This window comes from Lepisma saccharinum, unplaced genomic scaffold (assembly GCF_977018435.1).
Source record: "Lepisma saccharinum unplaced genomic scaffold, izLepSacc3.1 HAP1_SCAFFOLD_162, whole genome shotgun sequence".
Taxonomy (NCBI): Eukaryota; Metazoa; Arthropoda; class Insecta; order Zygentoma; family Lepismatidae; genus Lepisma; species Lepisma saccharinum.
In genome coordinates, this window is record NW_028142969.1 from 269,387 (window position 1) to 294,290 (window position 24,904).

Sequence of the window (24,904 nt, forward strand, 5' to 3'; positions counted from 1 at the left end):
TAAAATGTTATTCGACTTACCTTATATCTAGTTATTAGGGAATTATATTTAATATAGCTTTGCATTTTAATATTTTTTATATTAATATATATATATTATAATATTAATGTTTAGTTATGACTAGGGGGATGTGCTTCTGGTTAATATGTTGGTTATAACTTTATATTAAACTATTATATTTATTGGTTTGGAGATTGCTAATTTTTGTAATTTTGTTATAATTTATTTGAAATTTTATTAAAAATTTAGTTTGGTTTTACTTGCTTACTTAATTATATGTTTTAATTGGTTTTATTTTGAAATTATGATTCTATTAGTATATTTACTTAATTAATTAAAGGAATTAGGCAAAATTTATTCTCGTCTGTTTATCAAAAACATCTTTTCATGATTTTTTATATGAAGTATAACCTGCCCAATGACATTTGTTTAATGGCCGCGGTATTTTGACCGTGCGAAGGTAGCATAATCATTAGTCTTTTAATTGGGGGCTAGAATGAATGGTTGGACGAGGAATAGACTGTCTTTAGTTAATTAATATATAATTTTACTTTAGAGTGAAAAGGCTTTATTTTTTTAAGGGGACGATAAGACCCTACAGATCTTTATATTATTTTAATGATGTTTTGATTAGTAATATAATTATATATATTATTAAATAGTATTTTGTTGGGGTGATGGGAAGATAATAATTAGCTCTTTTTTATTTAATATTCAATAATTTTTGTTATTTGGATCCATTTTTAGTGATTTAAAGAATAAGTTACCTTAGGGATAACAGCGTAATCTTTCTTGAGAGATCATATCGACAGGAGGGGTTGCGACCTCGATGTTGGATTAAGATATCATTTGGGGGTAGCATTTCAAATTTGATGGTCTGTTCGACCTTTAATTTCTTACATGATCTGAGTTCAAACCGGCGTGAGCCAGGTTGGTTTCTATCTCTTAATATTAAAAGTGTTTCAGTACGAAAGGACCAAATACTTATATTATATATATAATAATGATTAATAATAATTACTATTATGGCAGAGAAGTGCATTAAATTTAGAATTCAATAATGAAGATAAATTTCTTTTTATAGTAGATGATATCAGATTTATTTATTGGAGTTATTTCTTTTATTATTTTAGTTGTATGTGTTTTAATTAGAGTTGCTTTTTTTACTTTATTTGAGCGCAGGGTTTTAGGTTATATTCAAATTCGTAAGGGGCCTAATCGGGTTGGGATTTGTGGTATTTTTCAGCCTTTTGCTGATGCAGTTAAATTATTTACTAAGGAGCAAACATTACCTACTTTGAGAAACTATTATCCATATTATATATCTCCAGTTTTTAGTTTATTTTTGTCTTTGGTTGTTTTTCCATATCACACCTTATTATTTAATTTTTATTTGGGGGTATTTTTCTTCTTATGTTGTATGAGAATAGGAGTGTATAGAGTAATATCTGCTGGGTGGGCATCTAATTCTAATTATGCGTTACTTGGGGGTCTTCGAGCCGTTGCTCAAACTATTTCTTATGAGGTTAGATTAGTATTAATTTTACTATCTTTTATTTTTTTAATTGGTGGCTATAATTTACTTTTATTTAATGTTTTTCAGGATTATTTATGGTTTATCTTTATTGCTTTACCGTTGGCGTTAGCCTGATTGAGTTCTTGTTTAGCTGAAACTAACCGGACTCCTTTTGATTTTGCTGAGGGGGAATCTGAACTTGTTTCTGGGTTTAATGTTGAGTATAGCGCTGGTGGATTTGCTTTAATTTTTATATCTGAATATGCTAGTATTTTATTTATAAGTGTTTTATTTAGAATTTTATTGTTGGGGGGATACCACTTTTCTTATTTTTTTTACTTAAGGGTTATTTTTTTAGGATTTATTTATATTTGAATTCGAGGGACACTACCACGATTTCGTTATGATAAACTTATATATTTAGCTTGAAAAAGTTTTCTTCCGGTTTCTTTAAATTATTTATTTTTTTTTGTTGGTTTTAGGGGGTTGATTGTATCAATTTATATTTAGTTGCATAATAATTAGAATGTGAAGACTTCTAGAATATTTATATTCTATTTTATGTTTTCAAGACATACACTTAAAGTTTCAGTCAAGAAGTCATTTTTTTAAGATTTTATCTCATAGTAGTAGGGTTGCTGGGGATATAATGAAATATATAAAATATATAATTGTTAATACTTGCCCAGTAGTAATGTATGGAGTTTCTACGGGTCGGGCTCCAATTCAGGTTAATAAAATAAAGGTTGCAAATATTAATCAAAATAATACTTGATTTAATGGATAAAATTGTATTCCACGAAAATTTCTTTTATGGTGTATTGGTATAATAAATAAAATTATAATAGATAATACTAGTGCTACTACTCCTCCAAGCTTATTTGGGATTGATCGTAGAATGGCGTATGCAAACAGAAAGTATCACTCTGGTTGAATGTGTACTGGGGTTACTAGTGGATTTGCAGGGGTAAAGTTTTCAGGGTCTCCTAGGGTTGTTGGAAATATTAATGAGAGTTGTATTAGTCTTAAAATTATAAGTATAAACCCTAATATATCTTTTATTGAGAAGTATGGGTGGAATGGAATTTTATCCATGTTGCTATTAATAGATAGTGGATTATTAGACCCAGTTTGATGCAAGAAAAGTAGATGAATTATGGATATTGCTATTAAAATAAATGGTAATAAAAAATGAAAGGCGAAGAATCGAGTTAGTGTAGCACTATCTACTGCAAATCTCCCCCAAATTCATTGGACTAACGTAGTCCCTAAATATGGAATTGCCGAGAGTAAATTAGTAATTACTGTCGCACCTCAAAATGATATTTGCCCTCATGGTAATACATATCCAACAAATGCTGTTGCTATTGTTGCTAATATAATTATAACCCCAATAGATCATGAGTGAAAATATAAGTAGGATCCATAATATATTCCTCGTCCAACATGTATATATATACAAATAAAAAATATGGAGGCGCCATTAGCATGAATAGTTCGTAGTATTCACCCATAATTCACATCTCGGCAGATGTGTATTACTCTAGAAAAGGCTAAATCTGTTCTTGAAATATAATGTATTGCTAAAAAAAGACCTGTTAAGATTTGGATTGAAAGACATATTCCTATGAGTGAGCCAAAATTTCATCAATAGGAAATATTTAGTGGGGCTGGCAAGTCTACTAATGCATTATTTGCTAATTTGAGTAGAGGGTGATAAATCCGTGCTGGTTTTGTCATTTGTAATTATTTAATTATTTTTAGAGGCCCATGTGAAAGTCTAGTAATTTTTACAATTGCAATTAATGTAATAAATAGATATACTACTGTTATAGTAGTTATTATTATAATGGATTCATTGTATAATTTTATTCCTGGTAAGGGTGGTGTACTTCTTCAGATTGTATAAGTATCTATATTTTGTAGTATTGAGGGGGTTAATAATGGGTCTATTATTATTAATATAAATAAACATAATAATATTAAACTTACACTCATAATTATTATTTTTGTTCTTATTTTAAATATTTCATTTGGTGTAAGTCTTGTTGTATAAATAAATGGAACTAATATTCCTCCTAAAAATACTAGAAATAATACATAGGAAAGTCATGTGGATTTTAAAAATGTGGATATTGTTAGGCATGCAGTAATAGTTTGTATAATTAGTGTGATCCCCACAGATAGTGGATGTTTTATATATAATATTATTAGTGCTAATATTAATATAACAGTAATTAGTATTAATTGTATTTTAATATCAAGGGGTAGTTTAATAAAAATATTGGCTTTGGGAGCTAATGATGATGTAATTATATCTTCCTTGATGTTTTTAGAATTATTAATTCATTAATGATTTACAAGACCATTGTTTTTATTAAACTATAAAAACTTATGTTAAGAGTATTATTTATATTATTTATTTTATTTACTAGATTTTTATGCTTTATTTCTCAACGTAGGCACTTATTAGTAACTCTATTAAGACTTGAATTTATTGTGTTATCCTTATATTTATATATAACTTATTATTTTATTAATAATCAGGAAGAAGCTTATTTTTGTTTATTATTTATTTCGTTTTGTGTATGTGAGGGGGCTCTTGGTCTATCTGTTATAGTATCAGTTACACGTACTCATGGTAATGATTATTTTAATTCTTTTGTATTATTGAAATGTTAAAATATATTTTTTATTTTATATTTTTAATCCTTTTGAGATTTAATAGTTCTTTATGAATGGTGGTTCAAATTTCTATTATTTTTGGTTGTTTTTTGTTTTTATTAATAGTATGATTTGGTATCGGAGTATGGGGGGCTGGTTATTTTATTGGCTTAGATGTGATGTCTTACTCTTTAATTTTGCTTAGCATTTGAATTATTTTTTTAATAATAGTGGCTAGAAATAGTATTATATCTATTTATTTTTATCCTTGTAGATTTATATTTTTGTTAATTATTTTATTATTATTGTTAATATTAACTTTTATAAGAATAATTCTTTTTTTTATTTTATTTGTTTTTTGAGGGATCATTAGTACCTACTTTATTTTTAATTTTAGGGTGAGGGTATCAGCCAGAACGAGTACAAGCGGGGGTATATTTACTTTTTTATACATTACTTGCTTCTTTACCTCTTTTGGTTGGTATTTTTATGTTAAATTATAAGGTGGGGGGTTTATATATATATATATTTAGTTATATTAATATTGATATATTAGAATGGTGTTTGCCTTTTTAGTAAAAATACCTATATTTTTGGTTCATTTGGCTTTTTAGTAAAAATACCTATATTTTTGGTTCATTTGGCTCATGTTGAGGCTCCAGTTAGTGGGTCTATGATTTTGGCTGGGATTTTATTAAAGCTCGGAGGGTATGGGATTTTGCGAATTATTTCTTGTTTTGAGAGATTAGCTGTTAAATATAATATTTTTTGATTTGGTATTAGCATTGTTGGAATTTGAATAATTAGTCTTGTTTGTATACGTCAAATTGATTTAAAGGCTTTGGTTGCATATTCATCTGTAGCACATATAGGTCTTGTTTTGATGGGGATTATAACTATAGGGGCATGAGGAATAAATGGTAGTCTTACTTTAATAGTAGCACATGGTCTTTGTTCTTCTGGAATATTTTGTCTAGTAAATATTACTTATGAACGATTAGGTAGTCGTAGTATATTAATTAATAGGGGGATAATTAGTTATATTCCTAGATTATCTTTATGATGAATTATATTGAGAATTACTAATATAGCTGCCCCCCCTTCTATTAATCTGTTGGGTGAAATTAGTCTATTAAATAGAATTATTGGGTGATCCTACTTTAGTTTTGTAGGTGTTGCATTACTCTCCTTTTTAAGTGCTGGTTATACTTTATATTTATATTCTTACCCTCAACATGGAATATACTACTCTGGTGTATTTTCTTGCTGAAGAAGTAACATTCGTGAATATTTATTATTATTTTGTCATTTATTTCCATTAAATTTTTTAATTGTTTTTTGTTCTCCAATATTTCATTGAATTTAAATTATTTAAGTAGTTTAAGTAGAATAGTAAGTTGTGGACTTACTGGTAGCTAAAAAGTTCTTAGATCAATGGTTTTTAATTTTTTTATTACAAGTATAGTATCAATTATTTTATTAATTAGTAGAATAATTTTATTATTATTAGGGATAATATTTTTAATTAGGGATATTACAATTTTTATTGAGTGAAATATTGTTAATTTGAATAGTTCTAGTATTATCATAACAATATTATTTGATTGAATATCTTTAATTTTTATAGGATTAGTTATATATATCTCTTCTATGGTTATTAATTATAGAGGTTCTTATATAGAAGGGGATTATAATATAAATCGATTTATTATTTTAGTTTTATTATTTGTCGGGTCTATAATGTTTTTAATTATTTCTCCTAATATTATTAGAATTATTTTAGGATGGGATGGTCTAGGACTAGTTTCTTACTGCCTAGTAATTTATTATCAGAATGTTCGTTCCTATTCTGCTGGAATATTAACTGCTTTGTCTAACCGAATTGGTGATGTATTTATTTTATTATCTATTGCTTGAATATTAAATTATGGTAGCTGAAATTATATCTATTATTTATGATTAGTTTCTGACTTTCATAAAATATTAATTACTAGATTTATTATTATTGCTGGGATAACAAAGAGTGCACAAATTCCATTTTCTGCATGATTGCCGGCAGCTATGGCTGCACCCACCCCAGTTTCTGCATTAGTTCATTCTTCTACTTTGGTTACTGCTGGAGTTTATTTATTAATTCGTTTTGGAGATATACTGATATATATACTGTTTTTGGTAGGATACTCTTATTACTGTCAGGGTTAACTATATTTATAGCTGGGGTTGGTGCTAATTTTGAATATGATTTGAGGAAAATTATTGCTTTATCTACATTAAGACAACTTGGGTTAATAATGTTAACATTATCTGTGGGGTTAAAGGAGTTATCATTTTTCCATTTATTGACACATGCTATATTTAAGTCTTTATTGTTTTTATGTGCCGGTGTAGTTATTCATGTAATAGGGGATGTTCAGGATATTCGTTGTATGGGGGGTCTAATTAATAAAATACCAATAACTATTTCTTGTATAATAATTTCTAGTCTTGCCTTATGTGGAATACCGTTTTTGGCTGGGTTTTATTCTAAGGATTTAATTTTGGAAATATTAAGTATATCTTCTTTTAATTTAGTAATATTTGTTTTATTATGAGTTTCTACGGGTATAACTATAGCCTATAGTTTTCGATTAAATTATTATTTAGTTGGTAAATCTTAGAGAGGTATATCATTTCAATTCTTTTCAGATGATGGGGGATGAGGCATATTTAAAGGTATGTTAGGCCTATTATTCTTATCTATTGTAGGTGGTTCTGGGTTAATGTGATTAATATTTCCTTCTGTTTTTGTTATTATTATCCCACTTAGCTTGAAAATAGGGGCAATTATATGTATTTTATTGGGAGGGTGAATTGGGTATAATATTACATCGTTCTTGTTCGAAATTTATCCATTTTTTAATAATAAAATAATATATTATTTATTAGGGGGGATATGATTTTTACCTTATTTATCCTCTGGTGGATTAATTGGTAGTTCATTTATTACTGGAGGTCTATATATTAAGGCTGTTGATTATGGATGAAGTGAACTTATGGGGGGACAGGGAGTCTATAAATATATAAGGAGTGGTTCTTTAAATATCCAATTAATACATTCTAATTATTTTAATATTTATTTTATATTTTCATTTTTAATAGTAATTTTATTAATAATTTATATGTGTTTATATAGCTTATAATAAAGCATAATATTGAAGTTATTAGGAAGGATAAAATAATTCTATAGGCATTTCTTGAACTTATTTAAAGTTCAGCTTTATCATGAAAAGATAATGTAATTTTATACTAAAGAAATAGTGTGAGAGTATTAATGGAGTTTCACCACTAAAGATGGAAGTTAGCAGCCCCCACTTAATAATATACCCCTTAACTGAGGAGATAATCCTAATTTTATTATTAACATTAATATGCCGCCTTCCTTTGGCTTCAGTCAAATAAGCAAGGGTAATATATACCAATTTATTCAGGTCGAAGCTGATTGCTTTTGCTTCTTGCTCAATAAAGTAAATTGAACTATTCAATACCTTTTGAATGCAACTCAAATATTATTATTAACTATTACTCTAGCATGCTCATTCTAGTGATCCTTGGGTTCATTCATGATATAAACCTAAAAGCAAGATTAATAGGAATAGGAGTCTAACACATATTCAATATATTAGTTTTGAATTAGTAATAATAACTGTTATTGGTAATAGTAATACAATTTCTACATCAAAAATTAGAAAAATTACTGCAATTAGAAAGAATTTTATAGAGAATGGAATTCGTGCTGAGGATTTTGGGTCAAATCCACACTCAAACGGTGATCTTTTTTCTCGGTCTGTAATTATTTTTTTTGATAGTAATGTGGATAATATTATTACAATTGAGGTAATTATTATAATTAATAATGAGGTACTTATGATTATATTAATTATTTACTTTATTTTATTATAATCTTTTTAATTGGAAGTTAAGCGTACTTTAAATATACTAAGTAAATTATCTACCTCATCAGTAAATTGAAATATAAAGGAATAATCATACTACATCTACGAAATGTCAATATCAGGCTGCTGCTTCAAATCCGAAGTGATGTGTTGGTGAAAAATGGCATAAGATGTGTCGAGCTAAACATACCCCTAGGAATGTTGATCCAATAATAACATGTAACCCATGAAATCCTGTTGCTATAAAGAATGTGGATCCATATACTGCATCAGCGATAGTAAAGGGGGATTCATAATATTCATATGCCTGAAGAATAGTAAAATATATTCCTAATATTAGTGTTAATATAAGGGCTTGCGTTGTATGTGAGTGTTTTTTTCTAATAACCCATGATGGGCTCATGTTACTGTTACTCCTGAGGCTAGTAAAATTGCTGTATTTAATAAAGGTACTTGTATTGGGTTAAATGGAGTAATTCCCCTTGGTGGTCATAATATCCCCAGTTCAATTGTTGGGGATAATCTTCTATGGAAAAATGCTCAAAAGAAGGATACAAAAAATAATACCTCTGAGATAATAAATAGAATTATGCCCCATCGTAGTCCTATTATAACTTGATTTGTATGTAATCCTTGATATGTTCCCTCTCGTGAAATATCTCGTCATCATTGAATTATTGTAAGAAGTATAGTTGTTATTCCTATTGATAATAGAATTATATTTTGTTGGTGAAATCATCTAATTATCCCTGTTGTTAATATTATTGCTCTAATAGCTCCTGTTGCTGGTCATGGGCTTTGATCTACTAGGTGATATGGGTGGTTTTGGTTTGCTGACATTGGTTATTTTGATTCTCTAGAATAAATAGCAATTAATAAGGCAAATACATAAGATTGGATAAATGCTACGGCTGTTTCTATAATAATTAATATAATTTGTGCTAAAATTAATATTGAAAGTCCAATAATTTCTAATATTGTTCCTGTATTTCCAATTATTGATATTATTAAATGTCCAACTATTATGTTTGCTGCTAGTCGCACTGATAGAGTTATTGGACGAATTAGATTTCTAATTATTTCAATACCTACTATAATTGGTATTAATAGTGCTGGCACACCTTCCGGTACTAGGTGTGCTAATATATGTTTTGTATTATTGATTCACCCAAATAATATAAATGATAATCATATTGGTAGGGCCAGGGTTAGGGTAAATACTAAGTGACTTGATCTAGTAAATACATAGGGTAGTAATCCTATTGAATTATTAAATAAGATTATTGAAAATATACTAATAAATATTAGGGTTCTTCCCTGGTGACTAATTATCCCTAAAAATGTTTTAAATTCTTCATGTAACTTTATTATTATTATGTTATATAATATAGAGGTTCGTGATTGTATTAATCAAAATGGGGCTGGGATTATTAATAATCCCAGGAATGTTCTTATTCAATTTAGTGATATATTTATAATTGATGATGTTGGATCGAATGATGAAAATAATCTTGTTATCATTTTCAGTATTTAATTTTTGGTTTATTTTCTATTTTAAAGTTGTTACTATTTAATAATTTATTATAATTATAATAATTGATGATTATAAATAGAAAATAAATTGATATAAATATTATAAATAGAATAATTCAATTTAATGGGTATATTTGTGGAATAAAAAAGTATCTATAAAGATAATTTAGGTTTGACATTCCTATGTTATAGATTAACTAACTCTTTTCATTAGAAGTAGTTGTTATATTACTATTTTGTGGTTTAAGAGACCATTACTTACTTTTCAGTCATCTAATGATTCTTGTATAATTTTTATTAGTCAATTAATAAAAGATTTGTGAGTTGTAGTTTCAACAATAATTGGTATGAATCTATGATTAGAACCACAAATTTCTGAACATTGTCCGAAAAATAAGCCAATTCGACTAATATTTACTCCTGCCTGGTTAAGTCGTCCTGGGGTGGCATCTATTTTAATCCCTATGGATGGTATGGCTCATGAGTGTAATACATCTGCAGATGTAGTTAGTACTCGGATATCTATGTTAATTGGTAATACTGTTCGATTATCTACATCTAATAATCGAAATGAGTCTATAGATATTTCATTTGTTGGGGATATATATGAGTCAAATTCTGCCCTTATAAAATCGGAGTATTCATAACTTCAATATCATTGATGTCCAATAGTTTTAAGGGTCAATGAAGGTTGATTAATTTCATCTAATAAGTATAATAAACGTAGAGAGGGTAGGGCAATAAAAACTAGGGTAATTGCTGGTATAATTGTTCATATTGTTTCTAATGTTTGTCCTTCTAAAAGTATTCGGTTTGTTAATTTGTTATTAAATAATGATGCTATTAAGTATCCTACTAATACTGTAATTATAATTAAAATTAATATTGTGTGGTCATGGAAAAATATTATTTGTTCTATTAATGGGGAGGATCTATCTTGTAATCCTACTTGATTTCAGGTTGCCACTTTTAAGTAATATTTGAAGCTTAAATTCAATGCACTTCTCTGCCACCTTAAAAATTAGTTGTTAGTAAGTAGTATTGGGAGTTCTGAATATGTATGTTCAGAGGGAGGTGACATTTGATACCATTCAATTGATGATGCTTGTTGTAGATTAAATAATGTTGGTCGGGCACTTGTCATACCTTCTCAGGTAATAAAAATTATAATAATTACTGCTGTAAATGATAAGATTGATCCTAATCTTGAAACAACATTTCATATTGTATATGCATCTGGATAATCCGAATATCGTCGCGGTATTCCTCTTAATCCTAGAAAATGTTGTGGGAAGAATGTTAAGTTAACTCCAATAAATATTGAGATAAATTGAATTTTTAATCAATCTGGATTTATTATTACTCCTGTAAATAATGGAAATCAATGTACTAGTCCTGCTATAATAGCAAATACTGCTCCTATAGATAATACATAATGAAAATGTGCTACAACATAGTATGTGTCATGCAGCACAATGTCTAGTGATGAATTTGCTAATACTACTCCTGTTAATCCCCCTATTGTAAATAAGAAAATAAATCCTAATGCTCATAATATTGATGGAGAGTAATTAATTTGTGTTCCATGTAGTGTTGCAATTCATCTAAATACCTTAATTCCTGTTGGTACAGCGATAATTATTGTAGCTGCAGTAAAATATGCTCGAGTATCAACATCTATTCCTACAGTAAATATATGATGTGCTCATACAATAAATCCTAGGAACCCAATTGCTATTATTGCATAAATTATTCCAAGAACTCCAAATGTTTCTTTTTTACCTCTTTCTTGAGTTACAATATGTGAAATTATTCCAAATCCCGGTAGAATTAGAATATATACTTCTGGGTGTCCAAAGAATCAGAATAGGTGTTGATATAAGATTGGGTCTCCACCACCAGATGGGTCAAAAAATGAGGTATTTAAATTTCGATCTGTTAATAGCATTGTAATTGCTCCTGCTAGAACTGGTAGTGATAATAATAGTAGAACTGCAGTGATTACTACTGACCATACGAATAATGGTACTCGTTCTATGGATATTCCTATAGTTCGTATATTAATTACTGTTGTAATAAAATTTACTGCCCCTAGAATAGAGGATACTCCTGCTAAATGTAATGAAAAAATTGATAAATCTACAGAGGCTCCGGCATGTGCAATTCCTGCAGATAGGGGAGGATATACTGTTCAACCAGTTCCTGCACCACTCTCTACAATTCTTCCTGATAATAGTAGAGTTAATGATGGAGGTAGTAATCAAAATCTTATATTATTTAATCGTGGGAAGGCTATGTCTGGGGCTCCAATTATTAAAGGTACTAGTCAGTTTCCAAATCCCCCAATTATAATAGGTATTACTATGAAAAAAATTATAATAAATGCGTGTGCAGTTACAATCACATTGTAGATCTGATCATCTCCAATTAAACTTCCTAGTTGGCCTAATTCTATACGGATTAAGATACTTAATGATGTTCCAACTATTCCTGATCATACTCCGAAAATTAAATATATTGTACCAATATCTTTATGGTTAGTAGAAAATAATCATCGTTGCAAGAATGAGATGACTGAAGTTATAGGTGATAAACTGTAAATTTATGTATGAGTTTAAAACTCTCTCATTAAATTTTGGCTTTATAGTTAAGAATAATAATTTTGAACTGCAATTTCAGGGTGATACATATATGTATTAAGGCCTAAAAGAGTACCCCTTATTTATGACTTTGAAGGTCATTAGTTTAAAATTAACTTAAGACCTTATAAAGATTTTATAGAGATATGTAAATTGGTTGGATTATAGGTAGTCCACATACTGAGAGAAAAATTGTAACTACTGATAATACTTGTTCTTTTAAGTTTAAGTAATGATATTCCATATATTAGTTTTATAATTTATTAAAATTGATGTAAGTGATGTTCGTAAGTAATAATATAAGGTTAGCAACGATATGCTAATTAGGATTATAATTATAATTAATTGCTTAAAGTTGGTTGTTTGGATAATGACTATCCATTTTGGTAAAAACCCTAGTAGAGGTGGTAGTCCACCAAGAGATAATATTGATATGAATAAAGATATTTTTTTAATGGGCGGAAGTTTTAATATAAACAGTTGATGGACGTAGTATGTTTTGTTTATTGAAAATAACATAATAGTAGAGGTAGTTATAAGGATGTATAGTAGTAAATATGTTAACCAGGTATTATCTTCTGATGTTATTCTTAGAATAATTCATGATATGTGGTTAATTGATGAAAAGGCTATAATTTTTCGTAACGAGGTTTGATTTAATCCTCCAATTGCTCCAATAATTGCTGATGTTCTAATTGTTAAAATTAAAATTATGTTTAAATTGTCAATTACATAACTAAGCAATGTTGATGGAGCAATTTTTTGAATAGTTGTTATTACTAGGCAGTTAATTCATGTTATTCCTTCTATAACTTCTGGTATTCAAATGTGAAATGGAGCTGCTCCTATTTTTATTAATAAAGCTATGGTTAAAAGCTGGATCTGTATATTGAAGTTTGCAGCATTAATTATAATTAATGCTGCAGCCAAAATTATTGATGATGCTAATGCTTGAATTAGGAAGTATTTAAGTGATGCTTCTGTATTTCGTTGATTATTTGGTGTAGAAATTAATGGGATAAAAATATTAGATTAATTTCTAAGCCTATTCAGGCTGCATATCATGAGGTGGAAGAAATAGAAAGGAGGGTTCCTATTGTGAGGGTCAATAGGAATATTATTTTCTTGGGGGTTGTGAGCATTAAAAAGGGAAGGATTAATTATAGACCTTCATATGTGGGGTATGAGCCCTCTAGCTTAATTAGCTTCCCTTTTTATTATATTTTGGTGTATGATGCACTATGGGGTTTGATACCATTGGAGAAAGTTTAATTCTTTCAATTATAAAAATTCATTTTTGTTACAAATAAATTAATAAGAACATGTTAAATTTCATGTATACTTTACCCTATCATGGTAATCCTTTTTCAGACATCTTATTTATATATAAGTTATAATAGTGGGTTAATAATACTATTTATTAGACTTTTATTGTTATGATCAATAAGTAGAACCTATTTATTAAATAATATAAAATACTTCAGAATCCTTTTTAATTTTATCCAATTTTTTTTAAGTTTTTGTAGTCTAACTTAAAGTAATTGACTTAATTAACATGTCATTTTAATACTTATTGAGTCTAGAGAAAAAAGAAGTTAATATATCTATATAGAACACAATTTTGAGGGGAAAAAAAATTGTGTTCTATATAGTATGGGAAAGTGAGTAAAAATAAAAAGGGAGGAAATTTTCGTGAGATAATTTCTAATTATAATTTAATTTAATATAATACATACTATATAATAATAAAGAACCTCTCTTTATATTTTAGAACTAAAGTTTTATTCTAGCTTAAAATTCCCTAGTTAAATTTTACATATGTATTTATTAAAGAGAGGGAAAATTTCCGCCAATTTTTTATGGGTAGAGACGGTGTATTTGAATTTAGTTCGCAGTGTGTGGTTTTGTTTAATTTTAATGTAAATTAGATTACAGGATTTTAAATTTTAATATTTATTTTGTCCGGCTAAATTCGTGCCAGCTGCCGCGGTTAGACGTGGGGACATAAGTGGAGAGTTGTTGGCTTAATTGTAGTAATAATTGATTTTTGGTTGTTTATATTTTATTTATTAGGTGAAATTTTTAATATAATTTGTTCTTTATTTTTATTAATTCTATAAAGGTGATATGTTAAACTAGGATTAGATACCCTATTATTATCATTGTAAATTTGGTTTGAGTAGTATTAGTTATGATCTTGAAACTCAAAGAATTTGGCGGTGCTTTATTCTATTTAGAGGAACCTGTCCCGTAATCGATATTCCGCGTTTTATTTGACCTATTATTGTAAAGTATCAGTTTGTATACCACCGTAATTTGAATATTTAAATATATATATTCTTTTTTTCTGTTGAAATATATTTCAGGTCAAGGTGCAGCTTATTAGTGGGTGGAGATGGGTTACATTATGTTGATTTGGATAATATATTGAAATTATATTTGAAATTGGATTTAATTGTAATTTTGTTTTAGAATAACATTTTGGTTTATTAGCTCTAGGGCATGCACACATCGCCCGTCGCTCTCATTTATATAGGTGAGATAAGTCGTAACATAGTAGGTGTACCGGAAGGTGTACCTAGTTTGAATATAGTAGTTAGTCGTGCAATTCGACATATTTTGATAGAAATTTTATTACTATTTGAATTTAGTTTATAAGTTGATTATATATGAAAAGTAATTTTATTGGGGTTGGTTATATATTTAGTATATATAAATTAGTTTGTTATAGGTTATTAGTACAGTGTTGGGATTTATTAAATATATGAAATATTGATTTTTATTATAGGAGATGTTAATAATCGTACCTTTTGTATCAGGGAGGATTAAATTTTAATTGAATATTCTATTTTCTCGAAGGGTGAGGAGCTAGTAGACTAATTTTAAGGTAAAAGTGTTATATTTTTCTGTTAAAATTGTTATTTGTAATAAAATGTTATTCGACTTACCTTATATCTAGTTATTAGGGAATTATATTTAATATAGCTTTACATTTTAATATTTTTTATATTAATATATATATTAAAATATTAATGTTTAGTTATGACCAGGGGGATGTGCTTCTGGTTAATATGTTGGTTATAACTTTATATTAAACTATTATATTTATTGGTTTGGAGATTGCTAATTTTTGTAATTTTGTTATAATTTATTTGAAATTTTATTAAAAATTTAGTTTGGTTTTGCTTGCCTACTTAATTATATGTTTTAATTGGTTTTATTTTGAAATTATGATTCTATTAGTATATTTATTTAATTAATTAAAGGAATTAGGCAAAATTTATTCTCGCCTGTTTATCAAAAACATCTTTTCATGATTTTTATATGAAGTATCACCTGCCCAATGACACTTGTTTAATGGCCGCGGTATTTTGACCGTGCGAAGGTAGCATAATCATTAGTCTTTTAATTGGGAGCTAGAATGAATGGTTGGACGAGGAATAGACTGTCTTTAGTTAATTAATATATAATTTTACTTTAAAGTGAAAAGGCTTTATTTTTTTAAGGGGACGATAAGACCCAATAGATCTTTATATTATTTTAATGATGTTTTGATTAGTAATATAATTGTATATATTATTAAATAATATTTTGTTGGGGTGATGGGAAGATAATAGTTAACTCTTTTTTATTTAATATTCAATAATTTTTGTTATTTGGATCCATTTTTAGTGATTTAAAGAATAAGTTACCTTAGGGATAACAGCGTAATCTTTCTTGAGAGATCATATCGACAGGAGGGGTTGCGACCTCGATGTTGGATTAAGATATCATTTGGGGGTAGCATTTCAAATTTGATGGTCTGTTCGAGCTTTAATTTCTTACATGATCTGAGTTGCTTTTTTTACTTTATTTGAGCGCAGGGTTTTAGGTTATATTCAAATTCGTAAGGGGCCTAATCGGGTTGGAATTTGTGGTATCTTTCAGCCTTTTGCTGATGCAGTTAAATTATTTACTAAGGAGCAAACATTGCCTACTTTAAGAAACTATTATCCATATTATATGTCTCCAGTTTTTAGTTTATTTTTGTCTTTGGTTGTTTGGGTTGTTTTTCCATATCACACTTTATTATTTAATTTTTATTTGGGGGTATTTTTCTTTTTATGTTGTATGAGAATGGGAGTATATAGAGTAATATCTGCCGGGTGGGCATCTAATTCTAATTATGCATTACTTGGAGGTCTTCGAGCCGTTGCTCAAACTATTTCTTATGAGGTTAGATTAGTATTAATTTTATTATCCTTTATTTTTTTGATTGGTGGTTATAATTTACTTTTATTTAATGTTTTTCAGGATTATTTATGGTTTATTTTTATTGCTTTACCGTTGGCGTTAGCCTGATTGAGTTCTTGTTTAGCTGAAACTAATCGGACTCCTTTTGATTTTGCTGAGGGGGAGTCTGAGCTTGTCTCTGGGTTTAATGTTGAATATAGCGCTGGCGGATTTGCTTTAATTTTTATATCTGAATATGCTAGTATTTTATTTATAAGTGTTTTATTTAGAATTTTATTGTTGGGTGGATACCACTTTTCTTATTTTTTTTACTTAAGGGTTATTTTTTTAGGATTTATTTAAATTTGAATTCGAGGGACATTACCGCGATTTCGTTATGATAAACTTATATATTTAGCTTGAAAGAGTTTTCTTCCAGTTTCTTTAAATTATTTTTTTTTTTGTTGGTTTTAGGGGATTGATTGTATCAATTTATATTTAGTTGCATAATAATTAGAATGTGAAGACTTCTAGAATATTTACATTCTATTTTATGTTTTCAAGACATACACTTAAAGTTTCAGTCAAGAAGTCATTTTTTTAAAATTTTATCTCATAATAGTAGGGTTGCTGGGGATATAATGAAATATATAAAATATATAACTGTTAATAATTGCCCAGTAGTAATATATGGAGTCTCTACGGGTCGGGCTCCAATTCAGGTTAATAGAATAAAGGTTGCAAATATTAATCAAAATAATACTTGATTTAATGGATAAAATTGTAGGCCACGAAAATTTCTTTTATGATGTATTGGTATAATAAATAAAATTATAATAGATAATACTAGTGCTACTACTCCTCCAAGCCTATTTGGAATTGATCGTAGAATGGCGTATGCAAATAGAAAGTATCATTCTGGTTGAATGTGTACTGGGGTTACTAATGGATTTGCAGGGGTAAAGTTTTCAGGGTCTCCTAGGGTTGTTGGAAATATTAATGAGAGTTGTATTAGTCTTAAAATTATAATTATAAACCCTAATATATCTTTTATTGAGAAGTATGGATGGAATGGAATTTTATCCATGTTGCTATTAATAGATAGAGGATTATTAGATCCGGTTTGATGCAAGAAAAGTAGATGAATTATGGATATTGCTATTAAAATAAATGGTAATAAAAAATGAAAGGCGAAGAATCGAGTTAGTGTAGCACTATCTACTGCAAACCCTCCCCAAATTCATTGAACTAGCATAGTTCCTAAATATGGAATTGCCGAGAGTAAATTAGTAATTACTGTGGCACCTCAAAATGATATTTGCCCCCATGGTAATACATATCCAACAAATGCTGTTGCTATTGTTGCTAATATAATTATAACTCCAATAGATCATGTGTGAAAATATAAGTAGGATCCATAATATATTCCTCGTCCAACATGTATATATATGCAAATAAAAAATATGGAGGCACCATTAGCATGAATAGTTCGTAGTATTCACCCGTAATTTACATCTCGGCAGATGTGTATTACTCTGGAAAAGGCTAAATCTGTTCTTGAAATATAATGTATTGCTAAAAAAAGACCTGTTAAGATTTGGATTGAAAGACATATTCCTATAAGTGAGCCAAAATTTCATCAATAGGAAATATTTAGTGGGGCTGGTAAGTCTACTAATGCACTATTTGCTAATCTAAGTAGGGGGTGATAAATCCGTGCTGGTTTTGTCATTTGTAATTATTTAATTATTTATAGAGGTCCATGTGAAAGTCTAGTAATTTTTACAATTGCAATTAATGTAATAAATAAATATACTACTGTTATAGTAGTTATTATTATAATGGATTCGTTGTATAATTTTATTCCTGGTAGGGGTGGTGTACTTCTTCAGGTTGTATAAGTATCTATATTTTGTAGTATTGAGGGGGTTAATAATGGGTCTATTATTATTAATATAAATAAATATAGTAATATTAAAGTTATACCCATAATTATTATTTTTGTTCTTATTTTGAATATTTCATTTGGTGTGAGTCTTGTTGTATAAATAAATAGAACTAATATTCCTCCTAAAAATACTAAAAATAGTACATAGGAAAGTCACGTGGATTTTAAAAATGTGGATATTGTTAGGCATGCAGTAATAGTTTGTATAATTAGTGTAATCCCTATAGATAGCGGATGTTTTATATATAATATTATTAGTGCTAATAATAATATAACAGTAATTAGTATTAACTGTATTTTAATATCAAGGAGTAGTTTAATAAAAATATTGGCTTTGGGAGCAAGTGATGATATAATTATGTCTTCCTTGATGTTTTTAGAATTATTAATTCATTAATGATTTACAAGACCATTGTTTTTATTAAACTATAAAAACTTATGTTAAGAGTATTATTTATATTATTTATTTTATTTACTAGATTTTTATGCTTTATTTCTCAACGTAGGCACTTACTAGTAACTCTATTAAGACTTGAATTTATTGTGTTATCCTTATATTTATATATAACTTATTATTTTATTAATAATCAGGAAGAAGCTTATTTTTGTTTATTATTTATTTCGTTTTGTGTGTGTGAAGGGGCTCTTGGTCTATCTGTTATAGTGTCAGTTACACGCACTCATGGTAATGATTATTTTAATTCTTTTGTATTATTGAAATGTTAAAATATATTTTTTATTTTATATTTTTAATCCTTTTGAGATTTAATAGTTCTTTATGAATGGTGGTTCAAATTTCTATTATTTTTGGTTGTTTTTTGTTTTTGTTAATAGTATGATTTGGTATTGGAGTATGAGGGGCTGGTTATTTTATTGGCTTAGATGTGATGTCTTATTCTTTAATTTTGCTTAGCATTTGAATTATTTTTTTAATAATAGTAGCTAGAAATAGTATTATATCTATTTATTTTTACCCTTGTAGATTTATATTTTTGTTAATTATTTTATTATTATTGTTAATATTAACTTTTATAAGAATAAATTTTTTTTTATTTTATTTGTTTTTTGAGGGATCATTAGTACCTACTTTATTTTTAATTTTAGGATGAGGATATCAGCCAGAGCGAGTACAAGCGGGGGTATATTTACTTTTTTATACATTACTTGCTTCTTTACCTCTTTTGGTTGGTATTTTTATATTAAATTATAACGTGGGGGGATTATATATATATATATTTAGATATATTAATATTAATATAAATTATTTTATTTGGTATGTTAGAATGGTGTTTGCTTTTTTAGTAAAAATGCCTATATTTTTGGTTCATCTGTGGTTACCTAGGGCTCATGTTGAGGCCCCAGTTAGTGGGTCTATGATTTTGGCTGGGATTTTGTTAAAGCTTGGAGGGTATGGGATTTTGCGAATTATTTCTTGTATTGAGATATTAGCTGTTAAATATAATATTTTTTGATTTGGTATTAGAATTGTTGGAATTTGAATAATTAGTCTTGTTTGTATACGTCAAATTGATTTAAAGGCTTTGGTTGCATATTCATCTGTAGCACATATAGGTCTTGTTTTGATAGGGATTATAACTATAGGAGCATGAGGAATAAATGGTAGTCTTACTTTAATAGTAGCACATGGTCTTTGTTCTTCTGGGATATTTTGTCTAGTAAATATTACTTATGAACGATTAGGTAGTCGTAGTATATTAATTAATAGGGGGATAATTAATTATATCCCTAGATTATCTTTATGATGATTTATATTGAGAATTACTAATATAGCTGCTCCTCCTTCTATTAATCTGTTGGGTGAGATTAGTCTATTAAATAGAATTATTGGGTGATCCTACTTTAGTTTTGTAGGTGTTGCACTACTCTCCTTTTTAAGTGCTGGTTATACTTTATATTTATATTCTTACACTCAACATGGAATATATTACTCTGGTGTATTTTCTTGCTGAAGAAGTAACATTCGTGAATATTTATTATTATTTTGTCATTTATTTCCATTAAATTTTTTAATTGTTTTTTGTTCTCCAATATTTCATTGAATTTAAATTATTTAAGTAGTTTAAGTAGAATAGTAAGTTGTGGACTTAGTGGTAACTAAAGGTTCTTAGATCAATGGTTTTTAATTTTTTTATTACAAGTGTAACATCAATTATTTTATTAATTAGTAGAATAATTTTATTATTATTGGGGATAATATTTTTAATTAGGGATATTACAGTTTTTATTGAGTGAAATATTATTAATTTGCATAGTTCTAGCATTATCATAACAATGTTATTTGATTGGATATCTTTAATTTTTATAGGATTAGTTATATACATCTCTTCTATGGTTATTAATTATAGAGGTTCTTATATAGAGGGGGATTATAATATAAATCGATTTATTATTTTAGTTTTATTATTTGTTGGATCTATAATATTTTTAATTATTTCTCCTAATATTATTAGAATTATTTTAGGATGAGACGGTCTAGGACTAGTTTCTTACTGTCTAGTAATCTATTATCAGAATGTTCGTTCTTATTCTGCTGGAATATTAACTGCTTTGTCTAACCGAATTGGTGATGTGTTTATTTTATTATCTATTGCTTGAATATTAAATTATGGTAGCTGAAATTATATTTATTATTTATGATTAGTTTCTGACTTTGATATAATATTAATTACTAGATTTATTATTATTGCTGGGATAACAAAGAGTGCACAAATTCCATTTTCTGCATGGTTGCCGGCAGCTATAGCTGCACCAACCCCAGTTTCTGCATTAGTTCATTCTTCTACCTTGGTTACTGCTGGGGTTTATTTATTAATTCGTTTTGGAGATATACTGAGATATACCGTTTTTGGTAAGCTACTTTTATTATTATCAGGACTAACTATATTTATAGCTGCGGTTGGTGCTAATTTTGAATATGATTTGAGGAAAATTATTGCTTTATCTACGTTAAGACAACTTGGGCTAATAATGTTAACATTATCTGTGGGGTTAAAGGAGTTATCATTTTTCCACTTATTGACGCATGCTATATTTAAGTCTTTATTGTTTTTATGTGCTGGGGTAGTTATTCATGTAATAGGGGATGTTCAGGATATTCGTTGTATGGGGGGCTTAATTAATAAAATACCAATAACTATTTCTTGTATAATAATTTCTAGTCTTGCCTTATGTGGAATACCATTTTTGGCTGGGTTTTATTCTAAGGATTTAATTTTGGAAATATTAAGTATATCTTCTTTTAATTTAGTAATATTTGTTTTATTATGAGTTTCTACGGGTATAACAATAGCTTATAGTTTCCGATTAAATTATTATTTAGTTGGTAAATCTTATAGAGGCATATCATTTCAATTCTTTTCAGATGATGGGGGATGAGGTATATTTAAAGGTATATTAGGTCTATTATTTTTATCTATTGTAGGGGGTTCTGGATTAATATGATTAATATTTCCTTCTGTTTTTGTTATTATTATTCCATTTAGTTTGAAAATAGGGGCAATTATATGTATTTTATTGGGGGGTGAATTGGGTATAATATTACATCTTTCTTATTCGAAATTTATCCATTTTTTAATAATAAAATAATATATTATTTATTGGGGGGGATATGATTTTTACCTTATTTATCCTCTGGTGGATTAATTGGTAATTCATTTATTACTGGGGGCCTATATATTAAGGCTGTTGATTATGGGTGAAGTGAACTTATGGGGGGCAGGGAGTCTATAAATATATAAGGAGTGGTTCTTTAAATATCCAATTAATACATTCTAATTATTTTAATATTTATTTTATATTTACATTTTTAATAGTAATTTTATTAATAATTTATGTGTGTTTATATAGCTTATAATAAAGCATAATATTGAAGTTATTAGGAAGAATAAAAGGATTCTGTAGGCACTCCTTGAACTTATTTCAAGTTCAGCTTTATCATGAAAAGATAATGTAATTTTATACTAAAGAAATAGTGGAGAGTATTAATGGAATTTCACCACTAAAGATGGAAGTTAGCAGCCCCCACTTAATAATATACCCCTTAACTGAGGAGATGATCCTAATTTTATTATTAACATTAATATGCCGCCTTCCTTTGGCTTCAGTCAAATAAGCAAGGGTAATATATACCAATTTATTCAGGTCGAAGCTGATTGCTTTTGCTTCTTGCTCAATAAAGTAAATTGAATTATTCAATACCTTTTGAATGCAACTCAAATATTATTATTAACTATTACTCTAGCATGCTCATTCTAGTGATCCTTGGGTTCATTCATGATATAAGCCTAAAAGTAAGATTAATAGGAATAGGAGTCTAACACATATTCAATATATTAGTTTTGAATTAGTAATAACGACTGTTATTGGTAATAGTAGTACAATTTCTACATCAAAAATTAGAAAAATTACTGCAATTAGAAAGAATTTTATAGAGAATGGAATTCGTGCTGAGGATTTTGGGTCAAATCCACACTCAAACGGTGATCTTTTTTCTCGGTCTGTAATTATTTTTTTTGATAGTAACGTGGATAACACTATTACAATTGAGGTAATTATTATAATTAATAATGAGATACTTATGATTATATTAATTATTTACTTTATTTTATTATAATCTTTTTAATTGGAAGTTAAGCGTACTTTAAATATACTAAGTAAATTATCTACCCCATCAGTAAATTGAAATATAAAGGAATAATCATACTACATCTACGAAATGTCAATATCAGGCTGCTGCCTCAAATCCGAAGTGATGTGTTGGTGAAAAGTGGCATAGGATATGTCGAGCTAAACATACCCCTAGGAATGTTGATCCAATAATAACATGTAGTCCATGAAATCCTGTTGCTATAAAGAATGTTGATCCATATACTGCATCAGCGATAGTAAAGGGGGATTCATAATATTCATATGCCTGAAGAATAGTAAAATATATTCCTAATATTAATGTTAATATAAGGGCTTGCGTTGTATGTGAGTGGTTTTTTTCTAATAGCCCATGATGGGCTCATGTTACTGTTACTCCTGAGGCTAGTAAAATTGCTGTATTTAATAAAGGTACTTGTATTGGGTTAAATGGAGTAATTCCCCTTGGTGGTCATAATATTCCTAGCTCAATTGTTGGGGATAATCTACTATGGAAAAATGCTCAAAAGAAGGATACGAAAAATAGTACCTCTGAAATAATAAATAGAATTATACCTCATCGTAGTCCTATTATAACTTGATTTGTATGTAATCCTTGATATGTTCCTTCTCGTGAAATATCTCGTCATCATTGAATTATTGTAAGAAGTATAGTTATTATTCCTATTGATAATAAAATTATATTTTGTTGGTGAAATCATCTAATTATCCCTGTTGTTAATATTATTGCTCTAATAGCTCCTGTTGCCGGTCATGGACTTTGATCTACTAGGTGATATGGGTGGTTTTGGTTTGCTGACATTGGTTATTTTGATTCTCTAGAATAAATAGCAATTAATAAGGCAAATACATAAGATTGGATAAATGCTACGGCTGTTTCTATAATAATTAATATAATTTGTGCTAAAATTAATATTGAAAGTCCAATAATTTCTAATATTGTTCCTGTGTTTCCAATTATTGATATTATTAAATGTCCAACTATTATGTTTGCTGCTAGTCGCACTGATAGGGTTATTGGACGAATTAGATTTCTAATTATTTCAATACCTACTATAATTGGTATTAATAGTGCTGGTACACCTTCTGGTACTAGGTGTGCTAATATATATTTTGTATTATTGATTCACCCAAATAATATAAATGATAGTCATATTGGTAGGGCCAGGGTTAGGGTAAATACTAAATGACTTGATCTAGTAAATACATAGGGTAGTAATCCTATTGAATTATTAAATAAAATTATTGAAAATATACTAATAAATATTAGGGTTCTTCCCTGGTGACTAATTATTCCTAAAAATGTTTTAAATTCTTCATGTAACTTTATTATTATTATGTTATACAATATAGAGGTTCGTGATTGTATCAATAAAAATGGGGCTGGGACTATTAATAGTCCCAGGAATGTTCTTATTCAATTTAATGATATGTTTATAATTGAGGATGTCGGGTCGAATGATGAAAATAATCTTGTTATCATTTTCAGTATTTAATTTTTGGCTTATTTTCTATTTTAAAGTTGCTATTATTTAATAATTTATTATAATTATAGTAATTGATGATTATAAATAGAAAATAAATTAATATAAATATTATAAATAGGGTAATTCAATTTAATGGGTATATCTGGGGAATAAAAAAGTATCTATAAAGATAATTTAGGTTTGACATTCCTATGTTATATATTAACTAACTCTTTTCATTAGAAGTAGTTGTTATATTACTATTTTGTGGTTTAAGAGACCATTACTTACTTTTCAGTCATCTAATGATTCTTGTATAATTTTTATTA

The 24,904-nt window shown here is 27.9% G+C and overlaps 8 pseudogenes; 4 read left to right on the forward strand and 4 right to left on the reverse strand.

Moving 5' to 3' along the window:
• The first annotated feature begins 1,087 nt into the window (after positions 1-1,087).
• On the forward strand, positions 1,088-2,026 carry LOC145982427 (NADH-ubiquinone oxidoreductase chain 1 pseudogene; annotated as a pseudogene).
• A 90-nt stretch (positions 2,027-2,116) lies between these two features.
• LOC145982385 (cytochrome b pseudogene) lies at positions 2,117-3,256 on the reverse strand (annotated as a pseudogene).
• Positions 3,257-3,365: 109 nt separating this feature from the next.
• On the forward strand, positions 3,366-5,540 carry LOC145982386 (NADH-ubiquinone oxidoreductase chain 4 pseudogene; annotated as a pseudogene).
• A 2,636-nt stretch (positions 5,541-8,176) lies between these two features.
• Positions 8,177-8,952, reverse strand: LOC145982430 (cytochrome c oxidase subunit 3 pseudogene; annotated as a pseudogene).
• A 958-nt stretch (positions 8,953-9,910) lies between these two features.
• Positions 9,911-10,789, reverse strand: LOC145982387 (cytochrome c oxidase subunit 2 pseudogene; annotated as a pseudogene).
• An 8,374-nt stretch (positions 10,790-19,163) lies between these two features.
• Positions 19,164-24,897, forward strand: LOC145982439 (NADH-ubiquinone oxidoreductase chain 4 pseudogene; annotated as a pseudogene).
• On the forward strand, positions 20,578-22,076 carry LOC145982372 (NADH-ubiquinone oxidoreductase chain 5 pseudogene; annotated as a pseudogene).
• Positions 23,123-23,911, reverse strand: LOC145982373 (cytochrome c oxidase subunit 3 pseudogene; annotated as a pseudogene).
• Positions 24,898-24,904: the final 7 nt, after the last annotated feature.